Raw genomic sequence first — 23,122 nt, forward strand, 5'->3', positions numbered from 1 at the left:
AGGACCGGAAGGAGGCCGGCTGCAGCTAGGGTGCTTAAGGACTTTATGGAGCAGATGGGAGGAGTAGACCACTGGAGATTTAGTAGACTGTTATAACCTGCCTACTTACGATTGGCTGGGGACTAATGACTATCCCACAATCCTATGGGAGTATGAACTTCCCCAATGAGGGGGGCGGAGAAACTCCTAGTATAAATAAGCTGGCCAGTTCAGGAACCAGCAGGAACGAGAAGGTAGCAAGGGAAGTTACTGCTACTGTTATGTATATATTGTTATAGTAAATAAACGTTATTATTTTGTATCCTTAAAACTCGTGCTGGATTCTTCGTGGCCCTTACAAAACTGGCGACGAAGGTAAAAGTGAATAGCTGTCTACACTGCTGAAGCCACCTCCCTGGATTTTTGTTGGATACAGGTTGGAAGTTGTTTTCTATTATACCATGCCTCTGTACGGACGTTTGGATGTTTTTGATGCTGCGCTGGAAAGCTGGAACCAGTACACACAACGGATGCGTTACTATTTCCGGGCAAACAATATCACTGAAAACGAGCGCCAGGTGGTCATATTGCTCACCGCCTGCGGGCCGCATATGTTTGGGGTGATTAGGAGCCTTACGTACCCAGCTGTGCCGGACACCAAAACGTTTGACGAACTTGTGAATATAGTGGGGCAAAACTTTAACCCAACCCCGTCCACGATAGTCCAGCATTGCCGGTTTAATACCGCTGAGAGGACCCCTGGAGAATCCCTTGCCGATTTTTTTATCCAGGCTACGCGGGATTGCGGAATACTGTGACTATGGGGAGACCTTGTCAGAAATGGTACGCAACAGTTTGGTTTGCGGTAATAACAATGCAGCAACCCAGAGAAAGTTGTTAGCGGAGCCAACATTGACTTTTCAACAGGCAATACAAATAGTCTTGTCCTGAGAGAGCGCAGAGCGAGGAGTACAGGAACTACAGGGAATGGAAGTGCATGCCTTGGGGCGCAACCCTTTCCACCCAAAAACGTCCCCCCGCACTCCTGCAGTACCTTGGGCGAGGCAACGGCCGGACCGACGCCAGTGGCCATCGGACATTCCTCCCCGAAGGGAGCCTTCTCCAGAGCCAATGGATGAGGAGCCATGTCCGTGTCAGACTTGTAGGCGCCGACCCCGTCGTGGACGGCGGTCCTGGGGACGCCAGATGCGCCGTCGTTCCGACCGAAACTGGGACCAGCCCAGGGGCCGTAACTGGGACCAGCCCAGAGGCCGTACCTTCCATGTGGATGAACCTGCGGCGACCACTCCTGAGGACGTGGAGATGGAGGACGACTGCCTGCAGCTGCATTGTGTGGCAACTCCCCGTGTGGCCCCCATTAAGGTGACAGTATGGGTCAATGGCCACCCGCTGGAGATGGAGTTGGATACTGGCGCAGCGGTCTCCGTGATCGCCCAGAGGACATTCGACCGCATCAAGCAGGGTATACAGACCCTTACATTAACTGACTCACAGGCCAGGTTGGCCACCTACACGGGGGAACCACTGGACATTGCAGGAACTACAATGACCCCTGTTGTCTATGGACGCCAGGAGGGGCGTTTCCCACTTATCGTAGTGCGTGGCCATGGGCCCAGCATGTTGCGTCGGGACTGGTTGCGCCATTTGCGGTTGCAATGGCAGCACATCCTCCAAACAGTTTCTGGAGGGTTGACTGAGGTGCTAGGACGATACCCAGAGGTATTCCAGCCTGGTTTGGGGAAAATAAAAGGGGCCGTAGCCCGTATCCAAGTTGAACCAGGAGCCACGCCGCGCTATTTCCGGGCGCGCCCAGTGCCTTACGCTTTGCTCGAGAAGGTAGAAGGGGAGCTCACTCGTTTGGAGAGTTTGGGTATTATCAGGCCCGTCCGTTTTGCTGACTGGGCAGCACCAATTGTACCAGTAATGAAGCCAGATGCCACAGTTCGCTTGTGTGGCGACTATAAACTTACAGTGAATACAGTTTCCCGACTCGACCGATACCCAATGCCTCGCATAGAGGATCTCTATGCGAAACTTGCAGGTGGACTCTCCTTCACAAAATTAGATATGAGTCACGCCTACCTGCAGTTGGAGCTGGACCCTGCCTCCCGACCATATGTAACAATTAACACACACCGGGGCCTGTATGAATATACACGGTTGCCCTTTGGAGTATCCTCTGCCTGCGCAATTTTTCAACGTGTTATGGAGGGCATTTTGAGAAGTAGTCTACCTAGGTTATCGGGTGGACCGCAAGGGTCTGCACCCCGTCGCAGAGAAGGTGCGTGCAATTCAACATGCCCCCACCCCGACTGACACTTCGCATCTTCGTTCTTTTCTCGGTCTCGTAAACTATTACGGGAAGTTCCTCCCCAATCTGGCAACTACGCTGGCCCCCTTGCACCTGCTGCTAAAGAAAAATCACACCTGGGTTTGGGGTCAGCCGCAAGAAACCGCTTTCCGGCGGGTAAAGCAACAATTGTGGTCGTCTGGGTTACTAACCCACTATGATCCGGGAAAGCCTTTGCTCGTCACATGTGATGCATCCCCGTATGGTATTGGGGCTGTCCTGTCCCACAAGATGGAGAACGGGGCCGAGCGACCGATAGCTTTTGCCTCCCGCACATTGACTGCAGCGGAGAAAAAGTACGCGCAGATAGAGAAGGAGGGCCTGGCAGTGGTTTTCGCGGTGAAACGCTTCCACCAGTATGTGTACGGCCGCCATTTCACTATCGTGACTGATCATAAGCCCCTGCTGGGACTCTTCAGAGAGGATAAGCCAATACCGCCCATTGCTTCTGCACGGATCCAGCGCTGGGCTTTGTTGCTTGCTGAATATGAGCATTCTCTGGAGCACAAACCAGGTACGCAGATAGCAAATGCCGACGCACTGAGCCGATTGCCTTTATCGACCGGCCCCATGTCGACCCCCACGATCGGTGAGGTGGTTGCAACCCTAAATTTTATGGACACCTTGCCTGTCACGGCAGCACAGATCCGTAAGTGGACCCAGACGGAGCCAGTCTTGTCAAAGGTTCGGCACATAGTCCTGTATGGTGGGCAGCATAGACAGCTCCCAGGCGAGTTGCGGGCATTTTCCTCCAAGCTGTCAAGAGTTCAGTGTGGAAGACGGCATCCTCTTGTGGGGGACGCGTGTGATTGTCCCGGAAAAAGGCCAAGAGCTGATATTATCAGACTTGCACAATGGGCATCCGGGCGTGACCAAGATGAAAATGTTGGCCCGGAGTTATGTCTGGTGGCCAGGCCTCGACACCGACATTGAGAAGGTGGCCCAAAACTGCTCCATTTGCCAGGAGCATCAGAAGCTTCCGCCGGCCGCGCCCCTACATCACTGGGAATGGCCAGGGCGGCCTTGGGCACGCTTACATGCAGATTTCGCAGGCCCTTTTCAGGGATCCATGTTCCTTCTACTAATTGACGCCCAGTCCAAATGGCTGGAGGTGCATAAGATGCCGGGGACAACATCCTGCGCAACAATTGAAAAGATGCGTTTATCATTTAGTACGCATGGCCTCCCCGAGGTGCTGGTCACGGATAATGGCACTCCATTCACGAGTGAGGAGTTTGCTAGGTTTACAAAGATGAACGGCATCCGCCATATCCGCACTGCCCCTTACCACCCGGCTTCAAATGGGTTGGCAGAGCGTGCAGTGCAAACATTCAAAAGAGGCCTAAAGAAGCAGAACTTCCGGATCAATGGACACGAGACTGGCTCGCTTTTTGTTTACGTACAGGACCACCCCCCATGCAGTGACTGGGGTAGCTCCCGCAGAACTCCTAATGGGCCGAAGACTTCGCACCCGCCTTAGTATGGTCTTCCCGGACATTGGCGGAAAAGTACGCCGCACACATGAACGGCAGGGACAGGGATTGTCTCGGCATCGTCCGATTCGGCAGTTTGCGCCCGGTGACCCAGTATTCGTGCGGAATTTTGCTGGTGGTGCCCAATGGGTTCCTGGTGTAATCCTTCGGTGGATTCCTTGGACTTTGGGGGGGAGGGATATTATAACCTGCCTACTTACGATTGGCTGGGGACTAATGACTATCCCACAATCCTATGGGAGTATGAACTTCCCCAATGAGGGGGGCGGAGAAACTCCTAGTATAAATAAGCTGGCCAGTTCAGGAAGGAGAAGGTAGCAAGGGAAGTTACTGCTACTGTTATGTATATATTGTAATAGTAAATAAACGTTATTATTTTGTATCCTTAAAACACGTGCTGGATTCTTCGTGGCCCTTACAAAATAGACCTAGGAGTAAGGAGTTTTCTTTTTTTCTCCTATGTCCACAAAGTTTATTCACGGATAGACTTTTTTGTTTTGCGAAGGGCACTGATCCCAAAGGTGATGGGGACGGAGTACACGGCTATAGCCATTTCGGATCATGCTCCACATTGGGTGGACCTGGAGATAGGGGAAGAAAAACAACAGCGTCCACCCTGGAGAATGGACATGGGATTATTGGCAGATGAGGGGGTGTGTTTAAGGGTGAGGGGGTGTATTGAAAGGTACTTGGAACTCAATGATAATGGGGAGGTACAGGTGGGAGTGGTCTGGGAGGCGCTGAAGGCAGTGGTTAGAGGGGAGCTGATATCTATTAGGTCACATAAAGGAAAGCAGGAGGGTAGGGAAAGGGAGCGGTTGTTGAAAGAACTTCTGAGGGTGGACAGACAATATGCGGAGGGAAAGGCAAAGGCTACATGTAGAATTTGACTTGTTGACTACGGGTAATGCAGAGGCACAATGGAGGAAGGCACAGGATGTACAGTACGAATACAGGGAGAAGGCGATCAGGTTGCTGGCCCACCAACTGAGGAAAAGGGGAGCAGCAAGGGAGATAGGGGGGGTGAGAGATGAGGAGGGAGAGATGGAGCGGGGAGCGGAGAGAGTGAATGGAGTTTTCCAGGCATTTTATGAAAGATTATATGAAGCTCAGCCCCCGGATGGGAAGGAGAGAATGATGTGCTTTCTGGATCAGTTGGAATTTCCTCAGGTGGAGGAGCAGGAGAGGGTGGGACTGGGAGCACAGATTGAGACGGAGGAAGTAGTGAAAGGGATTGGGAGCATGCAGGCGGGGAAGGTCCTGGGACCAGACGGATTCCCAGTTGAATTCTATAGGAAATATATGGACTTGCTGGCCCCGCTACTGATGAGAACCTTTAATGAGGCGAGGGAAAGGGGGCAGCTGCCCCCGACTATGTCAGAGGCAACGATATCGCTCCTCCTAAAGAAGGAAAAAGACCCGCTGCAATGCGGGTCCTACAGGCCCATTTCCCTCCTGAATGTGGACGCTAAGATTCTGGCCAAGGTAATGGCAATGAGGATAGAGGATTGTGTCCCGGTTCACGAGGACCAAACTGGGTTTGTGAAGGGGAGACAGCTGAATACAAATATACGGAGGCTGCTAGGGGTAATGTTGATGCCCCCACCAGAGGGGGAAGCGGAGATAGTGGTGGCGATGGATGCCGAGAAAGCATTTGATAGCGTGGAGTGGGGTTATTTGTGGGAGGTGCTGAGGAGATTTGGCTTTGGGGATGGGTATATCATTTGGGTACAGTTGCTGTATAGGGCCCCGATGGCGAGCGTGGTCACGAATGGACGGGGGTCTGACTATTTTCGACTCCATAGAGGGACGAGGCAGGGATGTCCTCTGTCCCCGTTATTGTTTGCACTGGCGATTGAACCCCTGGCCATAGCATTGAGGGGTTCCAGGAAGTGGAGGGGAGTATTCAGGGGGGGAGAAGAACACCGGGTATCTCTGTATGCGGATGATTTGTTGCTATATGTGGCGGACCCGGCGGAGGGGATGCCAGAGATAATGCGGATATTTGGGGAGTTTGGGGATTTTTCAGGGTATAAACTGAACATGGGGAAAAGTGAGTTGTTTGTGGTGCATCCAGAGGAGCAGAGCAGAGAGATAGAGGGTTTACCGTTGAGGAAGGTAACAAGGGACTTCCGGTACTTGGAGATCCAGATAGCCAAGAATTGGGGTACATTACACAGGCTTAATTTAATGTTGGTGGAACAGATGGAGGAGGACTTTAAGAGATGGGACATGGTGTCCCTGTCATTGGCAGGTAGGGTGCAGGCGGTTAAAATGGTGGTCACGAAGGCTTTTTTCAAAAGAATCGAGAAGAGTATTATGAGTTTTGTATGGGCTGGGAAGACCCCGAGAGTGAGGAGGGGATTCTTGCAGCGTAGTAGGGACAGGGGGGGGCTGGCACTACCGAGCCTAAGTGAGTACTACTGGGCCGCCAATGTTTCAATGGTGTGTAAGTGGATGGAAGCAGGGGAGGGAGCGGCGTGGAAGAGATTGGAGAGGGCGTCCTGCAGGGGGACTAGCCTACAAGCAATGGTGACGGCACCGTTGCCGTTCTCACCAAAGAAATACACCACAAGGCCGGTGGTGGTGGCCACATTGAAAATTTGGGGGCAGTGGAGGCGGCATAGGGGAAGGACGGGAGCTTCGGTGCGGTCCCCGATAAGAAACAATCATAGGTTCGTTCCGGGGAGAATGGATGGGGGATTTGGAGCATGGCAAAGAGCTGGGGTAGTACAACTGAGAGATCTGTTTGTAGATGGGACGTTTGCGAGTCTGGGAGCGCTGACGGAAAAATATGGGTTGCCCCAAGGGAATGCATTTCAGTACATGCAATTGAGGGATTTTGCGAGGCAACAGGTGAGGGAATTCCCACAGCTCCCGACGCAGGAGGTGCAGGATAGAGTGATCTCAGAGACATGGGTGGGGGATGGTAAGGTGTCGGACATATACAGGGAAATGAGGGACGAGGGGGAGATCATGGTAGATGAGCTGAAAGGGAAATGGGAAGAAGAACTGGGGGAGGAGATTGAGGAGGGGCTGTGGGCTGATGCCCTACGTAGGGTAAACTCATCGTCCTCGTGTGCCAGGCTAAGCCTGATACAATTTAAGGTGTTACACAGGGCGCATATGACTGGAGCACGGCTTAGTAAATTTTTGGGGGTAGAGGATAGGTGTGCGAGATGCTCGAGAGGCCCAGCGAATCACACCCACATGTTCTGGTCATGCCCGGCACTACAGGGGTTCTGGGTGGGGGTGGCAAAGGTGCTTTCGAAGGTGGTGGGGGTCCGGGTCGAACCAAGCTGGGGGTTGGCTATATTTGGGGTTGCAGAAGAGCCGGGAGTGCAGGAGGCGAGAGAGGCTGACGTGTTGGCCTTTGCGTCCCTAGTAGCCCGGCGCAGGATATTGTTAATGTGGAAGGAAGCCAAACCCCCGGGTGTGGAGACCTGGATAAACGACATGGCAAGGTTTATAAAGTTAGAACGGATTAAGTTTGTGTTAAGGGGTTCGGCTCAGGGGTTCACCAGGCGGTGGCAACCGTTCGTCGATTACCTCACAGAATGATAGAGGGAATGGAAAAGAAGTAGACAACAGCAGCAACCCAGGGGGGAGGGGGAGGGGGAGGGGGGGAAAGGGAGGAATCGGACGGACTCTCAGGGATGTTATTGTATATGTATAGGTAATTGTATATTGGATTGTTGGATTGTATTTTTGGAGAGTATTTATTTTGGACAAGGCAGTTGCCATTCAGTTTTGTTTTTGTTTATATATTATTTATTTATTTGTTTAAAACTGGCCACTGTTATTTATATTGTTTTATTGTTGTGTAAAAGAAACACTACGTACTGTTATGTTTGGCCAAAAATCTTGAATAAAATATATTTTTTTTTAAAAAGAAAAACCCTTAGTCACCACTTTCCAGCGCCTTTTCGGGTAGGCTGGTACGGGAATTGAACCCGTGCTGCTGACTGCCTTGGTCTACTTTAAAAGCAAGCTATTTAGCCCTGTGCTAAACCAGCCCCAGTATGGGTCACATAGGTCAATATCTCTGCTAAATGTGGATGCCAAGATTCTTGCCAAGGTGTTGGCACTGAGGTTGGAAGAGTATCTCCCCAGGTGATTGGGGAAGATCAGGCGGGGCTTGTAAAGGATAGGCAGTTGTCCTCGAATGTGCAGCGTTTGCGGAGGTGGTGGTGACACTGGATGCGGAGAAGGCATTTGACTATTTAGAGTAGAGTAATTTGTTTACGGTGTTGGAGAGGTTTCGGATTGGACCCAAGTGTGTGGCGTGGGTCAAATTGTTATACAGGGAAACAAAGGTTAGTGTGCACTCGAATGTGGTGAATTTGGGGTACTTTCGGTTACATAGGGGAACGAGGCAGGGGTGTCCCAAGCCCCCCCCCCCCCCCACCCCTTCCTGTTTGCACAGGCGGTAGAGCCCTTGGCCATTGCATTGAGGTGTTTGAATATGTGGAAGGGGCTAGAGGGAGGGGGCGGGACACAGTTTTTCTTTCTCAAAGCCTACTGGTCTTTATGCCGGAAACGTGTTTTTTTTTAAATCGGCCCACGATGTTGTGCCGAACTTTTGTCCTAGATTAAGAACAAATTAATTACACCCCATTATTCTACTGTAATCCATGTACCTATCCAATAGCCGCTTGAAGATCCCCAATGTTTCCAACTCAACTGTCATCCCCCCCGATATCTTCCACCATTCACCTTAAATTTATGTCCCCTTGTAATGGTTTGTTCCACCCGGGGAAAAGGTCTCTGACTGTCTCCTCTATCTATTCCCCTGATCATCTTATAAACCTCTATCAAGTCGCCCCTCATCCTTCTATGGGGAGGTATGATGGCGTTGGAAGGGGTTAAGGCCAAGGGAGGAGGAGCTGAGGTTGAGCTGGACAAGGGGTTGCGGCAGGAGGTGATGCAGAAGGTGACTGCCTCAACCTCATGTGTGAGACTGGGGTTGATTACAGTTAAAAGTGGTACACAGAGCGCACCTGACAAAGTCGAAGATGAGCCGATTGTTTGAGGGGGAGGAGGACATTTGCAAATGGTATGGGAGGGGTCCGGCCAATCATATGCATATGCTCTGGTCATACCCGAAGACAGAGAAATTCTGGAGGTCGTTTTTCAGTACACCCTGGGCTGGATTCTCCGTTAACTGACGCCAAAATTGGGAAACATGATCGGGCAGAGAATAGCTTCCGATGCCGAAATCGAGCCAGGCGCCGGTTTCACGCCAAATCGATTTCTCCGGCCCCCCAAAAACAATGGAATCGCAGCGCCCACCACGCAGCGGAAAGTACAGTAGGCATATCATCAGCGGTCCTGACGACCGATTCTCTGGGGCTTCCGCAATTCAGCGCCTCGGATGGGCCGAATTCCCAACAGCGTGTTTCTAATGTGCTATAAAAATTTGTGAACCTGGCGTGCTGGCTACGGCAGCAGAGACAGGAGGGGGGAAGTGGCCTGGGGTGACTGCTGACATACAGCTCGGACACTGCCCGTGCTTTCTGCAGGGAGGGGGGCCCTGCCAGGGCCGGGGAAGGGAGGGGGGCAGTCCGAACAGCCGGGGAGCCCCCAACAGGACAGGGGCTGTGACCGTCATTACGGCAGCCATCTTGCTGGCCACCCAACCCGGCCCCTGGGTGCACGCAGTGACAACGGCCGTATGGATTTCCCCCATCCCACCCTCCCCTCGTCACCCCACCCAACCGGCAGCCACCCCGGGGGACCACCCAGGGCCACACGGACGATAGCCCCCAGTGAGGGCAGTGCCATTCAACGGTGCCCCTGGCAGCAGGGACGGGCGCCAGGACCGGGGGGCACCAACAGGGTGCGAGGCATGCGTGGTTGGGGCGCGCGGTGACAACCGGGGCCACCGTGTAGCCCATGGTACCTGGTTAGGTGTGCCTTTCACCCCCTGATGAAAATAATGGCTTTTGGTCATCAACCTCTGATGTTGGCCGTCGTGGCGATGGCCGCTGTCCTGCATAAAGCCCTGTGGCAGCATGAGCAGGGGCCGTCCAGAGCGGAGGCAGAGGCTGCAGCAGAGGAATGGGCTGCAGAGGGGCAGGTGGCAGCCACTCAGGCTGGAGGGCCATACGCCCGACAGGCCGAGGAGGAGGAAGAGGAGGTGACAAGGAGGCGCCGGATCTGTGCCACGTCAGCCAGTGAGTAGGCCACGTCCCTCTGTGACTAGGCCACCTCCCTCTGGGACTGGGTCACCACCGTCTGGGACTGGGCCACCTCCCTCTGGGACTGGGCCATGCTGGCCTGCACCTGGGCAATGCCGCTTACGTTCTCAGCATGGCCTGCTGAGACTGGGGAGCGCCACTGCAATCTCCAGGTGGCTCTGGCACATGGTTGCCTGTGAGAGGGCAGCCCTGTTCTGGGCCTCGGCCCCCATCTGCACAGAATGCCCCAGGCCTTGCACATTCTGACCCATATCCAACACCGTCGCCCCCACTGCCTCCACCTCGGACGCCACCTGTGCGGTGACCTCCGACTGTCCGGCCCCTCGGCTGCTTCTACCTCCACCTGTACCGGACCGACTGTGTGGTGCGCACCAGAATGTGTCCCAGGAACCTCTTCACTAATTTGCCCAACCGAGGTGATAGTCTCTGAGATGGTGGAGGGTGTTGGAGATAACTGTGACCCTGGGTCTCGGGCAGAGGGCTTGTGGTCACGCTATTCTCCCCATGGGTGCTCTGCCGTCTGGGAGGCACCGGCTCTGGCACTGGCTGGGTACAGGAGACCACGGATGGTCCGGGCCCATCTCTGGCAGTTCCTGTAAGACACAAGACACCATGTATGGTTAGAAAGCCGGACAGTGGTGAGGCGTGAGTGTGAGGTGGTGAGGGCTGAGGTGAGGGGGTTGGGGTGAGTGTTTGTGGGGTGAGGCGGGTTTGGGGGCACTCATGTGTCCTGAAGATCCGCCACTAGGCAAGGGGGTCTCACTTCGTCATACACCGCCGACGTCCGCCTCGGCGACCTCCCTTTTCTCTGAGCCGCCGACCACATCCAGTGCCCTTTGCTCGGGCACAGTGAGGGGACACCGGTCTGGTGGTCCCCTACAGTCTTCTCTCGCTCCTGGTGGTTGTGCGCAGCCTTGTCCTGGGGGGGTCCAGGAGGGTCTCCAGCAAAGCATCACGGAAACATGGCGCTGGTCTCTCTCCAGCCATGTTGGCTGCGATGGTGTATGTTTGGGGGGTTTAGAATCTCTTGGGAGTGCGGCTGCAGCTGTGCAGCAATCACAGAATCAGCGAATCCGCCGCCATTCCGCGTGCAAAGTGCACTGTTTCCCGTGACGCCCATGCTAACCCCTTTGGAGTGGCTGAATAGTTTCACCTGTGGCGCTGTTTTTGCCGTCGTGAAACTCTACAGTTTTCACGGCGGCGTCAGCACTTAGACTCAGAAAGGGATAATCCAGCCCCCTAACTCTGCAATCTCCTCCAGCTCGACAGATCCTCTATTATCTATACTTCATCCATTCTCAGCTCTCAAGCATCCCTGATTTTAATCTCTCTACCATTGAGAGAGCCATTTCTTCAGTTGCTGAGGATCCGAGCTCTGGAATTCCCTCCCTAAACCTGTCTCTAAACCTAGTTCTCTTTCCTCCTTTAAGACACTCTTTAAGACCTTTCTCTTTGACCAAGCTTTTATTCATCTAACCTAGGCTGGGTGAGATTTTTTATAATAATACTCCTTTGAATCACCTTGAAATGTTTCACTAGTTTACAGATGCTTTATAAGTAGAAGCTGTTGTTCATGGCATGATTACGGTTGCTATAAAAGTAGTCAATTTTCAATCTGTCACAGAAACCTATCACCATCTTTAACAGTGTTTAAATCGAACTTAAGAGATCTGCAGCAATGTGTAGGATTTTCTCTATGCCCAGAGGAGTTCATATTCTTGAACAAGGAAATTCCAACGCTTTGGTCCTCAGCAACTAAAGATGTAGCTCTCCATGGGGGGGCTGGATTCTCTGATTTGGAGACTATGTCCCCACTCCGGCGTGGGAACAGTTACGCCAAGAAAACTGGCACAAAATGGCCAACGATTCCCTGTTTTGCTGGGGGCTAGCAGGAAGGCAGCGTCCGCGAAATAGTCCTCCTTTCGTCAGGCTTGCGTGCCCCTGTCCGCCTCACCACAGTGCCCCCAACCCCGAATATGCCCAGCCCATGGATCGACCCTCCCCCGACTGAGACGATACTGGACTGAGTCCACAGCCGCCACGCTGAGTTCCCAACTGGTGCGACCACATGTGTCCCACACCGTCGAGAACTCGGCCGGTCGGGGGCGGAGCATCGGGGGCATCGGGCCTCAGGCAATGGCCCGAGGCCATGGATACGTGGCGTACTCTGAGAGTATGCCACTTTGGAGGGGGCAGAGCATCGCAGAAGCAGCAATTTTGGCGTCGGTGACCAGAGAATTAGGCCCAGGGTTTATCAAGAGGGGAGAGTGGGAGAAGTGTAGATATTTGAGCAAAATACAAGAAATCTAAAGCAAAAACAGAAAATGCTAGAAATAGTCAGCAGGCTGGCAGCATCTGTGGGAAGACAGAAGTAAATAACATAGAACATAGAGTGCAGAAGAAGGCCATTTGGCCCATCGAGTCTCCACCGACCCACTTAAGCCCTCACATCCACCCTGTCCCAATAACCCCTCCTAACCTTTTTGGTCACTAAGAGCAATTTATCATGGCCAATCCATCTAACCTGCACGTCTTTGGACTGTGGGAGGAAACCGGAGCACCCGGAGGAAACCCATGCAGACACGGGGAGAACATGCAGAGTCCGCACAGACAATGACCCAGCAGGGTATTGAACCTGGGACCCTGGCTCTGTAAAGCCACAGTGCTATCCACTTGTGCTACCGTGCTGCCCCACAGTACTGTCACTGCAGGTGACAACCTTAGTCACCCTGCAGTCTCAATCAGATTATACTCATTCATATTAATTTGCACTGTTAATTTGTCTACCTTATTGTGAATACTCGGTGCATTCATATACAGTGCCTTCAGGTTTTATAATATTTTTACACTTTTTTGTACTATGGCCCTATTTGCTAACCCTCGTTTCCACTGCCTTCTACTTTTGCTTTCTACTTTTCTGCCTTTCATTTCCAACCTGGTTTCCCTCTCGTGTCTCTGCTCAGGTTCCTATCCCCCTCCACTCTAATTTAAACCCTCCCCACAGCACTAGCAAATAACTGAGAATATTGTTCCTGGTCCTGCTGGGGTGCAGCCCATCCAGCTCTTCCTAGAATAGGTCCCAGTGCCCCAAGAATCTAAATCCTTCCCGACTGCACCCTCTCTCCAGCCACAGATTAATCTGGTCTACCTCCTAATTCTGTTACCACTAACACGTGACAACAGGACTAATCCTAAGATTCCTACCTTTCAGGTCCTGCTTTTTAATTTATTTCCCAGCTTCCTACAATCTGTTTTCAGGATTTCATCCCTCTTCTTACCTACATCATTGATACCGACATGGATCACGATCTCTGACTCTCCCGTCTCCCAGAATATCCAGCAGCCAGTGATGTCTTTGACCCTGGCACCAGGGAGGCAACATACCATCCTGGAGTCATGTCTGCAGTCTCAGAAACGTTAACGCATCAGGTTGATGACTGAAAATTCATGCCATTCACAGGATTCATTTTGCCTGTCCAGCTGTGGGAGACTAAAAGCTTAGAGCCCCCAAGTGTATGTAAGGATTGTGTTGTTAGCACTGTTGCCTCACGGCGCCGAGGTCCCAGGTTCGATCCCGGCTCGGGGGTCACTGTCAGTGTGGAGTTTGCACATTCTCCCCGTGTTTGCATGGGTTTCGCCCCCACAACCCAAAAGATGTGCAGGGTAGGTGGATTGGCCACGCTAAATTGCCCCTTAATTGGAAAAAATGAATTGGATACTCTTAATAATTTTTTTTAAAGGATTATGTTGGAGTTAAAAAGCCCTCAGCTTGCAGCTCAATCCATGACATCTAGCCCTATATAAAGGATATCAACCTTAAAGAGGGTGCAGAGGGAATTTACTAGAATGGAACCAGGGATAAAGGGTTCAGTTACATAGCAAGACTGCAGAAACTGGGGGTGATATCCTTACAGCAGAGAAAGATAAGGGGAGATTTGACAGATGTCCAAAATAATTAAGGTTTTTGGCAAGAATAACCAAGGAGTAACTGTTTCCAGGAGGAGGCCCAAGAACCAGATGACAGATTGCAGTTGATTAGCTAAAATTACTTTTGACATAGGCATAGAATTTAGAGTGCAGAAGAAGGCCATTCGGCCCATCGAGTCGGCACCGGCCCTTGGAAACAGCACTCCACTTAAGCCCACACCTCCGTCCCATACCTGCAACCCAGGAACCCCACCCAACTCCTTTGGACACTAAGGGCAATTTAGCATGGCCAATCCACCTAACCTGCATGTCTTTGGACTGTGGGAGGAAACTGTGTGTGTGTGGGGGGGGGGGGGGGGGGGTTCGAGGCACTGAATATTGTGGCGGATAATGGGGTTCAATACGTGACGGTGAGTGGTGATAATGGGGAGGTGCAGGTAGGTGCGGTTTGGGAGGCTCTGAAGGCGGTGGTTAGGGGAGAGCTAATTTCAATTAGGGCTCACAGGGAGAGGAGAGAGAGGATTGGGAGGGAGAGGTTGGTGGGGGAGATAGTAAGGGTGGACAGGAGCTATGCAGAGGCCCCCGAAGAGGGGCTGCTGAGGGAGCGACAGAACCTCCAAACGGAATTTGATTTATTGACCACGGGGAAGGCAGAGGCTCAGTGGAGAAAATGCAGGGGGCAGTGTATGAGTATGGGGAGAAGGCGAGTCAGATGCTGGCGCATCAGCTACGTAAGAGGGAGGCGGCGAGGGAGATTGGAGGAATCAGGGATGGAGGGGGGGAATACGGTGCGGAGTGCGGTTAAAATAAATGAGGTATTTAGGGATTTCTATGGGGACCTGTACAAGTCAGAGCCCCTGGAGGCAGGAGAGGGGATGCGGCGGTTCTTAGAACTACTGAGGTTCCCAATGGTGGAGGAAGAGCAGGTGGCTGGCCTGGGGGCCCTGATGGGGCTGGAGGAGCTGGTTAAGGGATTGGGGAGCATGCAGGCGGGCAAGGCCCCAGGACCGGATGGGTTCCCGGTTGAATTTTATAGGAAGTATGTGGATCTGTTGGGCCTGTTGCTGGTGAGAACCTTCAATGAGGCGAGGGAGGAAGGGACTCTGCCCCCGACAATGTCTCGGGCGCTGATCTCGCTGATTCTCAAGCGGGATAAGGACCCACTGCAGTGCAGTTCGTATAGGCCGATCTCGCTCCTTAACATAGATGCCAAGTTGCTGGCGAAGGTCCTCGCTACGAGGATTGAGGATTGTGTCCCGGGAGTGATACATGAGGACCAGACGGGGTTCGTGAAGGGCAGGCAGTTAAAAGCAAATGTGCGGAGGCTCCTGAACGTGATTATGATGCCCTCGGTGGGAGGGGAAGCGGAGGTGGTGGCGGCTATGGACGCGGAGAAGGCCTTTGATCGGGTGGAGTGGGAGTACCTATGGGAAGTGCTTAGCAGGTTTGGGTTCGGGGAAGGGTTCATAGGATGGGTCAGGTTATTATACAAGGCCCCAGTGGCGAGCGTGTCTACGAATCGTCGGAGACCGGAATATTTCAGATTGTACCGGGGAACGAGACCGGGATGTCCCCTGTCCCCTTTGCTGTTCACGCTGGCAATTGAGCCGCTGGCCATGGCATTAAGGGAGTCTAGGAACTGGAGGGGGTTGGTCCGTGGAGGGGAGGAACACCGGGTGTTGTTGTATGCTGATGACCTGTTGTTATATATTGCAGATCCAGTGGCGGGGATGGCGGAGGTCATGCGGATCCTTAGGGAGTTTGGGGACTTCTCGGGCTACAAGCTCAACGTGGGGAAGAGTGAGCTCTTTGTAGTGCATGCGGGGGGCCAGGAAGAGGGTTAGAGGAGCTGCCGTTGAAGAGGGCGGAGAGGAGCTTTCGATACCTGGGTATCCAGGTAGCTAGGAGCTGGGGGGCCCTGCATAAGCTTAATTTGACACGGTTGGTGGACCAGATGGAGGAAGACTTTAGGAGATGGGATGTGTTGCCACTTTCCCTGGCGGGTAGGGTGCAGTCGGTCAAGATGACGGTCCTCCTGAGGTTCTTGTTTGTGTTCCAGTGCCTGCCCATCCTAATCCCGAAGGCTTTTTTCAAGCGGGTAAGCAGGAGTACTATGGGGTTTGTATGGGCGAGCAAGACCCCGAGGGTGACGAGGGTGTTTTTGGAGCGCAGTCGGGACAGGGGCGGGCTGGCGCTGCCGAATCTGTGTGGCTATTATTGGGCAGCTAATGTGGCGATGATCCATAAATGGGTAATGGAGGAAGAGGGGGTGGTGTGGGAGAGACTAGAGGTGGCGTCTTGTGTGGGATCTAGCTTGGGGGCACTGGTGACGGCAACGTTGCCGCTACCGCCGACGAGGTACACCACGAGCCCGGTGGTGGCGGCGCCATTGAAGATCTGGGGGCATTGGAGGCGACATAGGGGTAAGGTGGGGGCCTCAATTTGATCCCCGATATGGGATAATCATAGATTTGTGTCGGGCAGGATGGATGGGGGGTTCCTAAGTTGGCATCGGGCAGGAATTAAAAGGATGGGGGACCTGTTAATAGATGGGACTTTTGCTCACCTGGGGGCGCTGGAGGAGAAATTTGGGTTGCCTCCCGGAAACGCTTTTAGATATATGCAAGTGAGGGCGTTTGTGAGACGGCAGGTGAGGTTTTCCCCACTTTTGTATTTATTGGTTAAATGGGGACTGTTCTTCTTGGAGCAAAGAAGGATAGGAGATTTGATAGATATGTTCAAAATCATGAGAGGGCTCCACAGTAGATAGGGATCGTAAAAGGATCAAGAACAAGAAGGCACAGATAATTTGAAAAAAGAAAATGTGATATATGATATGCCCGGTTTACCGACTATTTTCAGCATCTCCCCTTTACGTCTTCGGAATGGGACAGGTCACTTCTGTTCCTCAAGCCTGTTTCACCATTAAATCAGATCATGTCTGAGCTGTAAGTCAGGTGCCTTTGTTCAGTATCATGACTCAATAGCATCACCTGACAAACAAAAATATATCGATCTCCCACTGGAAATTCCAACTGACCCAGCACCGACAGCCTTTTATGGAGACTGAAGTTCCAGATTTTCACGAAAATAGTGCTTTGGTCACACACTAAAATGGTCTGTTTCTAAGATTCTACCCTCTAGTTCTGGATTCCCCCATTACAGGGAATAGTTTCTCTGCATCCACCCCTATTGAATCCCTTTATGGTTATCTTCTAAATGAAAGGGAACACAAGTCACGTAATCTAAACATTTAGGTCTTGACATCATTCTGGTGAATCTGCATGTGTGCCCTAAAGTTCAATATATCGTTCCTGAGGATCACTGCCCAAAACTGAATGCAGTATACAAATAGGGGGCGTGTTTCTCTGTCCTGCCACCCCAGAGTCTCCGTTTATCGGGACTCTCTGTTTCGTCGGCTGGTCAATGGCGTTTCCGATTGTGGGGCAGTCCCACGCTGTCGGGAAACCCCCGGGCTGCTGGCAAAATGGAGAATCCCGACAGCGGAATATTCAGCCTAGGGTCTGACCAAGTGAAGCATAATTCCTTCACGTTTGAATTTAATTCTTTTGACATAAAGGCCACCATTCCTTTAAATTGTTTTGATTTATTGGATGTATGTTTGCTTTTCAAAGGTTTTTGAAGGCATTAATGTTTCCTGAGACACAAATCAAAGTGCACAGTATAAATAAGGATGTAGCCACTTAGCTGCTTGGCTAAAAGTTGATTGTAAAACCATAAACAATGGACTAGGACTCATGAGTTGATTGTAAAACCGGAAACAAAGGACTAGGATTCATGAGTGTTGATAAGGTTTGGGAAAGCTTGCACTGGTTTATACCAGATTGATTTTTGTTCCTGTGATGCAATTTCTTTCTATTCTTGACATTGACTTGTTGCTGGCAAGGGTGGCATTTATTAATTGTTTTTGTGACAGAGTTGTTGAACAGATTAACTTGGATAACCATACTAGCTAGATACAGCCAGTTTGCGGCGATATAGTTACCTCTACCAAGGTGAATTTATCTAGGAATAGGCAGTCCAGAAATCAGAGATAGCGTCTCTACAAACAGGGATTCATAGCTGACATCTCAGAAGAGCAACACCAAGGGGAAGCAACATGTCCGTTCATAGGGGTTTCCAAAAACAATATCATTTACATTCTGGAAACATTGCTAAATTCCAGCATATAGCCTTTAATCTTGTGACTATCTAAAGCTCTTAATTTGTCATTTAAGGAGTCTTATCCAAATTAATTTCACAGTTTTATATCAATCTCAGTGGCTGATCTTATAGTAAATTTATAATCAGCAAGCAGTTGATGCTAAATTATTGTGGCATAGCTTAACTGCTTTTTAACCTGCTTAGGAACATAGAACATGCAGTGCAGAAGGAGGCCATTCGGTCCATTGAGTCTTACAACCTATCCCCGTAACCCAATAACCCCATCTATCTTAATTAATTATTCCTTTCTACTGATTACTTCCCTACTCAATGTTTAAGTGCTGCTATCTATGCTCCTAAGATTAACAATTGTTAGTTCATAACTGTTATAACCCACACGAGACCTACGAGGTCAGACTAATTAGCCTCCCCTTGAATCTTGTTGAATATGAGCTTCCCCGCTGACGGGAATGGGAGCCGAGCAGAGTAGGCCTGGCTGGGAACTGAAGTGTATTTTGTAAATAGTTACTTTACAATAAAAGTCAGTTTCTTTACACCTCTCTTGTGGACATCTCTGTTGCCACTAAACTGGTGACAAGGATAAAAGGAGCTACAGACAGCGCTGCTAATTGTTAGATCCTCGGTCATCTCTACTCGTACCACTGGTTTGCATTCATTTCTAAATGCCGCTCTTTGGGAGACTTGATGTGTTCGACGCAAGCGTAAAAGATTGGATGCATTTACCTTTTTAGAGCTAACGCTATAAGCGGTGATGAGTGCCAGACAGTGATACCGTTGATCGCCTGTGGAGCGCCCACCTTTAGCGTGCTAAAAAGCCTAACGTAACCTGCATTCGCGGACTCCAAAGTAATTTGAGGAACTGGTATTACTAGTGGTGAACCATTACGACCCCAAGCCGTCGGTCTTCGTGCAGCAGTGCCGTTTCAACACGGCTGAAAGAATCCCAGGAGAGTCTGTAACTGAGTTTTTGACATGTTTGAGGAAACTAGCTGAATTTTGAGTATGCTACTGGACTAATTAGTTTGTCGTGTGATCAATATGGTGACTCAAAAGTAACTCACCAAGCCATTGCTGGACCTGAAATGCTGTAGAAATCTCCCTTTTGAGAGAGTGCAGAAAAGGGATGCAGGAGCTTCAAGGGATGGAGTAAATAGTGTGGCAGATACCACCTCCCGGTGAACGATATCCACAAAATGGGAACCCCACCCTGGACACCGCCGAGGTCAGGCCTGATGGTCTAGGGTCGAGGCAGCCAGGCAGGATCCGTACCCCGAATCCTTAGAGGAAGGCCCAAGATGATGAATGCAGCCAGAGAAGCTACAGGAGCAGAAATCGCAGGACAAACAGCAAACCCGCCACCCCATCCGAGGTAGTCGTCAACCTAGATGGCAAGGTGGATTCAGAACTGGCTAGGCCATAGAAGGCAGAGGGTAGCAATGGAGGGATGCTTTTCTAATTGGAGGGCTGTGACCAGTGGTGTTCCACAGGGATCAGTGCTGGGACCTTTGCTGTTTGTAGTATATATAAATGATTTGGAGGAAAATGTAACTGGTCTGATTAGTAAGTTTGCAGACGACACAAAGGTTGGTGGAATTGCGGATAGCGATGAGGACTGTCTGAGGATACAGCAGGATTTAGATTGTCTGGAGACTTGGGCGGAGAGATGGCAGATGGAGTTTAATCCGGACAAATGTGAGGTAATGCATTTTGGAAGGGCTAATGCAGGTAGGGAATATACAGTGAATGGTAGAACCCTCAAGAGTATTGAAAGTCAAAGAGATCTAGGAGTACAGGTCCACAGGTCATTGAAAGGGGCAACACAGGTGGAGAAGGTAGTCAAGAAGGCATACGGCATGCTTGCCTTCATTGGACGGGGCATTGAGTATAAGAATTGGCAAGTCATGTTGCAGCTGTATAGAACCTTAGTTAGGCCACACTTGGAGTATAGTGTTCAATTCTGGTCGCCACACTACCAGAAGGATGTGGAGGCTTTAGAGAGGGTGCAGAAGAGATTTACCAGAATGTTGCCTGGTATGGAGGGCATAAGCTATGAGGAGCGATTGAATAAACTCGGTTTGTTCTCTCTGGAACGAAGGAGGTTGAGGGGCGACCTGATAGAGGTCTACAAAATTATGAGGGGCATAGACAGAGTGGATAGTCAGAGGCTTTTCCCCAGGGTAGAGGGGTCAATTACTAGGGGGCATAGGTTTAAGGTGAGAGGGGCAAGGTTTAGAGTAGATGTACGAGGCAAGTTTTTTTACGCAGAGGGTAGTGGGTGCCTGGAACTCGCTACCGGAGGAGGTAGTGGAAGCAGGGACGATAGGGACATTTAAGGGGCATCTTGACAAATATATGAATAGGATGGGAATAGAAGGATACGGACCCAGGAAGTGTAGAAGATTGTAGTTTAGTCGGGCAGTATGGTCGGCGCGGGCTTGGAGGGCCGAAGGGTCTGTTCCTGTGCTGTACATTTCTTTGTTCTTTGTTCTTAGATCCCACACTTATCTCTTGGAACAACTCAATGACGAATGCATGCAGCTGACCTGCGTCATGACACCCAAAGTGACCCCCATTAGGATCACCATTCCAAGTAAATGTTCATTCTCTTGAAATGGAATTGGACATGGGAGCTGCCGTCTGGGTCACTGGCAAACAAGATAAAGTCAGGAGTACAACGGCTGAGTTTTTAAAAATGTTTTATTTTTATACATTTTGAGTACCCAATTCATTTTTTCCAATTGAGGGGCAATTTTAGTGTGGCCAATCCATCTACCCTGCACATCTTTGGGCTGTGGGGATGAAACCCACGCAAACACGGGGAGAATGTGCAAACGCCACACAGACAGGGCAGCACGGTGATCTAGTGGTTAGCACAGCTGCTTCACGGCGCTGAGGTCCCAGGTTCGATCCCGGCTCTGGGTCACTGTCCGTGTGGAGTTTGCACATTCTCCCCGTGTCTGCGTGGGTTTCGCCCCCACAAACCAAAAATGTGCTGAGTAGGTGGATTGGTCACGCTAAATTGCCCCTTAATTGGAAAAAATAATTGGGTAATCTAAATTTTTTTTTTTAAACTCCACACAGACAGTGAGTGACCCAGAGCCAGGATTGAACCTGGGACCTCGGTGCCGTGAGGCAGCAGTGCTAACCACTGCGCCACCGTGCTGCACTACAACGGCTGAGTTTATGAGATACGGAGACAAGACTGCCCACATATACGAGAGAGTCGATGCCATAGTGAGGAGCACAATGACTCCAGTGATCTACAGGCAGCAGTCTGTAAGGCTACCGCCAGTTGTCGTGAAAGGATATGGCCCTAGCTTACTAGGCTGCGACTTGATTGGCAGCCAATTTTTCAGATGGGCTCTGGTGGCCTCTACGAGTTATTGGGGAAATACTCCGAAGTTATCCAAACCGGGATGGGGAAAATCAAGGGAGCCATGGCTAAAATTCATGTAGACCTTGAGGGACAGCCAAAATACTTTTGAGCCCGTCCATTTTTCTACGCAGTCCTAGCCAAGGTTGAAGCAGAGCTTGGGCCATTAGAGGACCGTGGGATCATCAGGCCGGTTAAATTCGTCGGCTGGGCAACATTGGTAGTCCCCGTCCTTAAACCAGATAAAACTGTTTGACTTTGTGGCGACTAAAAATTGACAGTGAATAGGGTCTCCAGATTGGACAGATACCGGATGCCGTGGATTGAAGATTTGTATGCTGTATGAGTATACTAGACTTCCTTTCAGAGTGTTGTCAGCTTGTGCCATTTTCCAACGTGTTATGGAAAACATTCTGTGGGGCCTACCCCATGTGGCAATTTATTTGGATGACGTATTGGTCATCGGCACGATTGAGCGGAAACACTTGAGTAGCTTGGACAAGGTGCTATGCCGCTTTTCACAGTCGGGCGCAGCCTCAAAGGAGAGAAGTGTGTTTTTTACGCCAGAGAGGTTGTCTACCTGGGGTATCACGTAGACCGGGAGAGTCTACACCCTAGAAGAAAAAGGTACACATCATTCAACAAGCCGCCATGCCGGAAAACACAACCGAGCTGCGCTCATGTCTCGGGAGTTGTGAACTACTATGGCAAATTCATCCCAGGCCTAGCAACCATGCTAGCCCCCCTGCACAGCCTGCTAAAAAAAATAACCAGGAACGGGATTGGGAGCACCACGGAAGATGCATTTTCTCGAATAAAACAGCAGCAGACTACATCCGGCCTGCTGGCACACTACAATCCCACCAAACCACTGATAGTCATGTACAACACCTCACCATATGGCATTGGTGCCGTGTTATCACATCAAATGGACAATTGTGGAGACCAGCTGACAGCATTTGCCTCCAGAACACTGGCTGCGCAACTCTGTGCAAATTGAGAAAGAAGGTCTGGCCGTAGTCTTAGCAGTCAAGATGTTCCATCAGTACATAAATGGACGTCGCTTCAAGATCTTGACGGACTACAAACCGTTGCTCGGACTCTTCAAGGAGGACAAGGCCATCCTGCCTATAGCAGCCATAATACAGACATGGGCCCTGTTATTGGCTGCATATGAGCACCGACTGGGGACACAAATCGCAAACACGGATGTGTTCAGTAGACTTCCACTGCTGATTAGACCACCGACCCCTCCCCCAGCGCAATGAAATGTAGCCACATTGAACTTCATGGATACGCTGCCTGTCCAAGTGGCCCAAATACATGAGTGGACACAGAAAGATCCTGGGCGGGATTCTCCAATCCCGCGGTAGAGAGTGTCTTTTTCTTCTAGGGCGTGTTGTACGACGGTGTGAACAGGCCGCTCCCACGGCTAATTCTGGCCCTACAGGGGGCCAGCACGGCGCTGGAGCGGTTCGCGCCGCTCCAGCTGCAGATCCCGGCACGAACTGTGCGCCATGGGATCCGCGCATGCGCAGTTGTGCCGGCGCCAATGAGGACATGCACAGTGGCACCGGCACCAATGTGCGCTTGC

The 23,122-nt window shown here is 51.1% G+C and overlaps 1 protein-coding gene across 1 annotated transcript in view; it reads right to left on the reverse strand.

Moving 5' to 3' along the window:
• cryl1 (crystallin, lambda 1) overlaps positions 1–23,122 on the reverse strand; it is a 228,182-nt gene that overhangs the window by 195,706 nt on the left and 9,354 nt on the right. The window lies entirely within an intron of this gene.

The sequence above is a fragment of the Scyliorhinus torazame genome, chromosome 15 (genome assembly GCF_047496885.1).
Source record: "Scyliorhinus torazame isolate Kashiwa2021f chromosome 15, sScyTor2.1, whole genome shotgun sequence".
NCBI lineage: Eukaryota > Metazoa > Chordata > Chondrichthyes > Carcharhiniformes > Scyliorhinidae > Scyliorhinus > Scyliorhinus torazame.